Here is a 7,834-nt window from a genome sequence, read left to right as displayed (position 1 = left end):
TGTACTTCACTGTGATATTGTTAATAGCTCTGCAGTCAACACACATCCTCCATGAACCATCTTTCTTGGGTACAAGCAAAACTGGTACTGCACATGGACTGAGACTCTCTCTGATGTGTCCCTTGCTATCAGCTCCTCTACTTGCTTCTGAAGCTCTTTAGTTTCTACTGGATTAGTTCTGTAAGCTGGTCTGTTCGGTAAAGCTGAACCTGGTACCAAATCAATCTGATGCTCTATCCCACGAATTGGAGGTAAGCCTGGAGGTATCTCTTCTGGAAACACATCCTTATACTCCTCTATAATCTCTATCATCTCGCGTGGAAGCTCTCCTGCGGACTTAGTACTGGTGAGTGTTTCCTTGTACACAAACATGAATGTGGTCATCTCTGGATCAAATAGCTTGTTGAACTCGCTGTGATTGATGTACAGGCTGTGAGACACTTTCTCTGTATCCTTGCGGTTCATGTGAAGCTGGTCCTTGTAGATTTCACTGGGTGTAAGCGGTAGAAGAGTGACCTTGCGTCCTTTGAACTCAAACGTTTGCTTGTTGGTGTAACCATCATGAAACACTCTTCTGTCGAACTGCCATGGTCTTCCCAAAAGGATATGACTTGACTTCATTGGAATAACATCACAAAGCAGCTCATCCTCATACTTCCCAATCGCTAGTTTCACCATCACTTGCTGCGAAACTGTCAAAGCACCCTTGTTGTTCAACCACTGTAGCTGATAAGGTCTTGGATGTGAAGTAGTCTTGAGATTAAGCTTCTGTACCATCTCTTCACTAGCTGCATTAGTACAGCTTCCACCATCAACGATCAAGGTACAGACCTTGTCTTGAACCATACACCGTGTGTGAAATAGGTTCTCACGATGTCCTCTATCATCTGGATGAATCTGAACACTTAAAGCTCTGCGTGCTACCAACATCTCTCCCATTACTGCTGGTTCACCTTCTTCACCGAAATCTGACTCTGGTTCACTCTCTGAGCTGTCTACTGGCACAATCTCTCCTCCTTGAAGAAGAAACATCTTCTTATTATGACAGTCTCTGGAATAATGCCCCATTCCTTGGCATTTGAAACACCTGATATGACTTGTAGAAGTGCTATTCTTGGGCTTGAAATCAATCTTAACCTCCTCTTTGACTGTAGCTGTCGCAGGTTTGCTGTCCTTGGTGAAGGCGGGTTTACTGAACTCTCTTGGCTTGGAGATGTTAGGCGTAAAAGCTGACCTCACTCCCTTTCTCTTGATCTGCGATTCAATTAACTCTGCCTTATGTACCATTTCTTGCACATCTTCATAATTCTGCAGCTCTATCTTGTCTTGAATCTCTCTGTTTAAACCCGCAAGAAATCTAGACATAACCATGTCTTCACTTTCTCTTAGATCAGCCCTGATCATAAGTGTTTCCAGCTCTTGATAGTAGTCTCTAACAGACTTGGTACCTTGAATGAGACGCCTAAGCTTGTTAAGGATCTCTCGCTGGTAGTGTGTAGGAACAAACTTCTTTCTCATCTGCGTGACTAACTGTTCCCATGTAGTGATAGCAGGCTCTCTCTGTCGATGTCTAGTGAGCCCCAACTGCTCCCACCACAACAAAGCATAACCATTGAATTCGGATATGGCTATCTTCACCTTGTTCAACTCATAGGTTCCTTGAACCTGAAAATTCGACTCCATCTTCCTTTCCCAGTCTAGATAAGTCTCTGGGTCATTGGTACCATGGAAAGAAGGATACTGAATCTTGAGATGACTCAACTGCTGCCTCAAAGGATCATAATCCCTGCCATGATCTCTGTTTCTGTTTCTCCGCATTGTCTCTTGGCTATGATCTGAAGCTTCATCTTCTTCTGAATACTCTCTCTCTGATTCAAAGTATATTCGATGCCCAGCTACTTGTTCAGTTCGACGTGGGCGTGTATGATCCCTGCCAGTCCTGCGATGCTCTCTTTCTGTGCTTTGAGTGTTTCTTCTCTGATTGAAACAAGTTTCTCTTCCCCCAGTAGGTGACTTAGCTGTTCTGATCCGTGTATGCTTTGAAGAAGCTCCCACATGTGCTTTTCCTTTAGCTAGGCGGATCGCCCCATTAGGACTGGGTGGTTCTGAAGAACTTTGATCAGAAACACTGGTTGTTTGAGCTATATCTTTGATCTGCTTCTCAAACTTGTTACTGAGCTGCTCTATCTGTTGTTGGAACTGAGTAGACATTGACTTGTTTGCTTCTGTTATTTGCTTAGCCATGGCTTGGTTCAAAGCTTCCATAGCTTCTGGAGAAAGCTCCATTGTACCTGCAAATTAAAGAAGAAACTCGCAGTAAGTTGTTCCTTGAATGAGATGAACGAAAATAAACTCTAAGACTGAAATTTAACAAGAGATACTCGATTATAAGGAAAAAATTCGAAATCCCCAAACCCTATAATGAACAAACTCGAAATAATCAACCCTATTCGACCTAGACACAAACGAATCAACAAAAACAAACCCTAAAACTAAACAAACGAAATTCTAAGCAACAAAAAAAACGAGATTAGGGTTTTAGAATCGCTTAGCCTTGGCACAGAGTTGGCTCTGATACCACATGATAGGATTTCCCTAGGATAGAAACTCTGTTGAAGGCTATAGACTGATGAATGATGATGAGACTCGATGGTGATGGTGCGGAAGTGCAAATATGGTGGAGATAATGATGTGAGATCGTGAATGTAGAGGGATATGGTGATGATCAGATGTTAGAACAATGATTCGATGGAGATAGATTGTTTAGGTGGTGATATGGAATGTAACAAGTGAAGAGTTTCTGAATCACAAAGTGTATAGAAACCCAGAAATCAAGAACGCATTCAAGAAATCAGATTGAGAGAAGAAAGTTCACAAAACGTGTTTACAGCATAATTCTTCACTGAGGAACAAGGAGGCGTGGCTATGGGGCTTTATAATCAACCCTAGGCTCGACACTCCAAACAACAGGAAGTTCAAAATAAAACAACAAGACGTTTTAAGGAAAACAAGAAAAACAGCAAAACATCAGGTACTGAAGTCTGGCGACTTAATACTGAAGTCTGGTGACTTAATTCTGAAGTCTGGTGACTAAAGTCTGAAGTCTGGTGACTAAAGTCTGAAGTCTGGTGACTAAAGTCTGAAGTCTGGTGACTGAAGTCTGAAGTCTGGTGACACAATACTGAAGTCTGGGGACTTGTACATTATTTCCCATTGGCAATGACTTCTAGATAACTCGACGTAGTGATCCATTTGCCTCATTAAAAACCATGCCAAGAAAACCCAGTGGGACAAAACTCAGCTATGGGAAAAAGAGTACAAACTTCACACCTAAGTTATCTAGTTATCATTACCGGGTGAAGTCTTCAAGGTGGAGATGTTAAAGACCTGGATCCTCGGTAGGTTGAATGACCCGTCAGCTATGAGTGAATGAGCTTCCTTAGCCATCTCCTTAGCTCTTGAGCGAGTGATCCTTCCCACAATCTCCGGTTCCTCTGCAGCTTCTGACTCCTTTCTAGCCATGATCATATCATTTATGGTCTAGTTTCGTGTGGTATGTGGGGATTGTTTACATATGAGCTGTGTTTCCATGGAGAAGTTCTCAATTTTGTTACAAAATTACAAGGTCTTCATCAACATGCTCACATGGTTTTGGCGAGTTCGGTTGTAATCAAATCTAACATGGCTTTTCAATGTGTTTGAACGAGGTGTTTTAGAAAGGTTCACAAGTGGTCGTCTTCCTCGTGAATATCACCTTATGTCATTATTTTCACCAAGCAAAGATAAACATCGATGGACAAAGAGGATTTCTTGGTCATTAAAGGAAGCTTGGAAGCCATAATTGTTTTAACAACGGCTCTATTTGGAGGAAGTTTTAGCAAATTGCACTTGAAACAGAAAAAGAAATGCCATGAAGTTCTTAAGCGAAAGTATTATGAAGAGAAATTTGCACTCACACCTACTTTCACTCAAAGTATTCACTTCCACACCCACTTTTTGCTATAGATATACTTTTGCCTTATGAAATTACATATTACTCCTCTAAATAAACTAACTCTAACTCTCTCTCCTTCCATGTTACCTCTCGATTCTTTTTCTTTTGTTTTGTCTCTTTTCTCTTCTATTCCATGTTACCTCACCTTTTTTTTCTTTTTCTTTTTTTGTCATCTTCACACAAAATTCTCTTTTCTCACTATTTTATAGAATAATTTTTCTATTTTCAATTAGATAAAGCTAATACCCAAATCAACAACCAATTCTCTCACAAACCCTTTAATCCCCAAATGTTTTGTAAACTCTCATCTTCTCTCTTCCGTTCCACAATCTTGCCAATTTCAACCAAACTCATCTTCAAATTTCCATCTTATGATTCATTATGGTCTTGTGATTCTTTAATCTTAAGTTTGATCTGATTAGACATTTTTTTGAGTTTTTGGGTTTATATGATTATTCGTTTTTGATCCTTAGAATTTCCTGAATTATATGCTTATTTACACTCTGTTTTGTGATATAGACCAGATGTATTTTGATGAGATGGTTAGTTTATAGTGGATAGTATATAATGGATAGTCATGTATGGATCATATTTTGGTGAGATGGTTAGTTTATAGTGGATAGTATATAATGGATAGTCATGTATGGATCAGATTTTGGTGAGATGGTTAGTTTATAGTGGATAGTTTATAATGGATAGTCATGTATGGATCATATTTTGGTGAGATGGTTAGTTTATAGTGGATAGTTTATAATGGATAGTCATGTATGGATCAGATTTTGGTGAGATGGTTAGTTTATAATGAATAGTCATGTATGAATCAGATTTTGGTGAGATGGTTAGTTTATAATGGATAGTCATGTATGGATTAGTGGTGAGGAATCTAGTTATGGTGATGCTTAAGTAGGTTATGGTGATGAGTTGGTTTAGGAAAATGAAGATTCCAAGCTACTGTTCTTGAGAGTTATAAGTCTCTAAATCTTTTTCTCTGATTAAGTTGTTTGATTGTTAAGTTATCAATTGTGATTTTGTAGGTGGATGTTGAGGGAAGAATTTTGATTACATAAGAGTAGATCTAGATGCATTCTTTGCCAAAGATGCACCAATCATATCTATCTCAAATCAGGCTGAAGTCATTTGGTGGATATGGGCCGCTCCAAAATCTGGGAAATAGAGAGTTTGTTGATGATTTTGATGAAGGAGAAACCAAAAAGACTTTGATCGTGTGGTTTGTGAGATGAGAGAGAACTTACAGTTTTTATTTTTGTTGAAAGAGAAAAAAAACAAATAACTAAGGAGAGAGAAAAAGATAAGAAGAAGAAAGATACTATAAATAATTTGTTTGGTGGCTTTGTGTTTGTTTGTAAAATGTGATGGGCAAAATAGTCATAAAAATAATGAACAGTAGCAAAAAGTAGTGAAAAAGTATACTAGTAGCAAAAAGTATGTCAAAATGAAAGAAGTATCTCACAAAGTAGGTGTGAGTGCAATTCTCTCTATTATGAATTAGTGGACAAAGGTATCTTCGAAGATTTAAGATTCGGGCCGAATCTTTCTAACCCGGAGGGACTAATGAAGCGCATCTTCACCATCTTAACGACTTTCTTGATTGTTTGGATCATGTTAATGGGCCTTAGGTTAATTGGGTTTTAAAACTATATTATAACATTATTGTTTTACATTAGACTAGGGTTTTGTTTTATGTTTCTTATTTAAGGAGACGTGAGACTGTTTTGTAGAGGATCAATTGTTGATTATTGAATAAAGTTTTATGAGAGCTTTGTCTTAAGCTTAGAGAGAGACTCTTAACCATAAGAGCTTGTATTCAAGCCATGCAAGGAGGACTTGTAAAACCACGTAGATATCGTTCTTGGTAATTGATCTAGACTCTATCCATATTTCTTCTTCGTCAAGTCTCAGCGTTCTAAGCAAGATCTGTTCGTGAATCTGAGTTCTCTTGGAGATCTAGCGTTCTCGTCCCTTATTAAGCTTCTGCTCTCTATCAGTATGTAGCCACGAGTAAATATGATCTGTAAGAGATTCGATTGTGTTTCTTTCCTCCTTTTTCTTATTGTATCATCTGAAGTCTTAACTCTAATTATGATAATATGATCTCTCAGTTTCTTGTTTTAGTACCTTTCGTAAAGCTTGCTTTTTTATGATGAAGATAAATCTAAGTTGAAATCAGTTTCAGAAATCGAACAGAGTTTGTTGGTTTGTCTTACTTATAACTCAGATTCAGATATATACTTTATATATATATATATATATATATATATATATATTCATCTTTTAGGCTAGTAGAAGTACACTCGGTGTCAAGGTATTTATAATCAGTGATCAAGCTCAAACAAAATTGACCCGATTGGTGCAGCTCACACCATTTAATTGAAACACTCATGATTAAAATTTGATAAATAATAAACAATTGTTAAAAAAATATTTTAATGATTAAGCAACCTTGATAAAGATTTTATAATGAAAGGTGATTTTGTTTAAAGTTATTACTGAGTTGATTTGATGAATTTAATATTAATTATATGATTAATTTCATTATAAGCAATTTCATAGAAATTCTCTAGTGGAAATGGTCTAAAGGTATCTTTACTGGTGTTTTGTAGAGGGTTGCTCTCAATTAAAAAATTAAAAGATATTAAAAATAGATAACTGAGGAAAAAGAAACTAAAGAAATGTTGCTTCTTGAAGTAATTTAAGAACGGAATGAGCAACATTGCTCTTCTTTTCTCTCATTCTGATTGATTAAATCTTCTTTTATTAATAAAATATTAAATATTTAATTTTAAGTAATTTGAATGAGTTGCTCATGGGTAAAGATCGTCTAAAAACTCTACGTTTACGAATTCTAAAACCATCTACATTGGTGAGAACTCTTCTCAGTTTCTCATAAATAATATTTTAATCCTTTTAGTTTTTTATATTTATTTTAAATAGTAACTAAAAATTGTCTAATCACAAAATAACACCTGGAAAATGAGTTTCTCAATTTTTTTGAACATTTCTCAAATGAAAATCGGATCTCATTCTCTCTCATCTTTTCTCATTACTTTTTATTAATTATTTAAATCATGAGAACTGCACTGAGAAACCCCCAATGCTGATGCTCTTACTCTCTTGCATGCTTCTCAACGTTCCGTTTTTGGCCAATTTACTTTTCACCAACCCACTTTCGTCTTTCTTTTTTTTGGCATCACGCAAAGATTGCAACAGCCCTCTCTCTGTCTAGTGCTCATCTACAGACCTGATATTAGCCACAAAATTTTATAGAATCCATACAAAGAAGATATGCCAAAGAGATTCTTACAATTTCAAAATCATGTTCGTCTGTTTCTATAGCTGTACCACTTGCTGTCACAGACTCTTCCTAATTTTATTTTATTTCTACAGGGTGTAATGCTTCAACCATCACTCGAGATTGGTCCCGAATTTTTCTAATACACTCTTGCGCTCACTCTTTGTGAAAATATCGAAACGCTTCGTTAGGGACTGACGAGAGAGTTTTCCTCCTCATCTTTCGGATCCTCACAGGAGCTTCGCTTGTCGACATTTTATCAAGTAAATACATTTTTGATAAAAAGAGACTATCACAAACAGGTGACCAATAAAACTTTGTAGCATTTTATCACAAACAACAAGAGACTATCACAAACTCATTAACGAATATACATGATGAATCAAGCTTTCTTAAGCCAAAGTAAAATGTGTGATGATGAACCTGGTCTGAAAAAGTTTGATAAGCCAAAGTCTTTGGCTTTAAGCTGCGAATTCTCATTCTTGGGAGTGAAGTTCTGATGATAAAGCAGTAATCAACAAAACATTCGC

This window comes from Camelina sativa, chromosome 12 (assembly GCF_000633955.1).
Source record: "Camelina sativa cultivar DH55 chromosome 12, Cs, whole genome shotgun sequence".
In the NCBI taxonomy this organism is placed as follows: Eukaryota; Viridiplantae; Streptophyta; class Magnoliopsida; order Brassicales; family Brassicaceae; genus Camelina; species Camelina sativa.
This window is presented reverse-complemented; position numbering follows the sequence as displayed.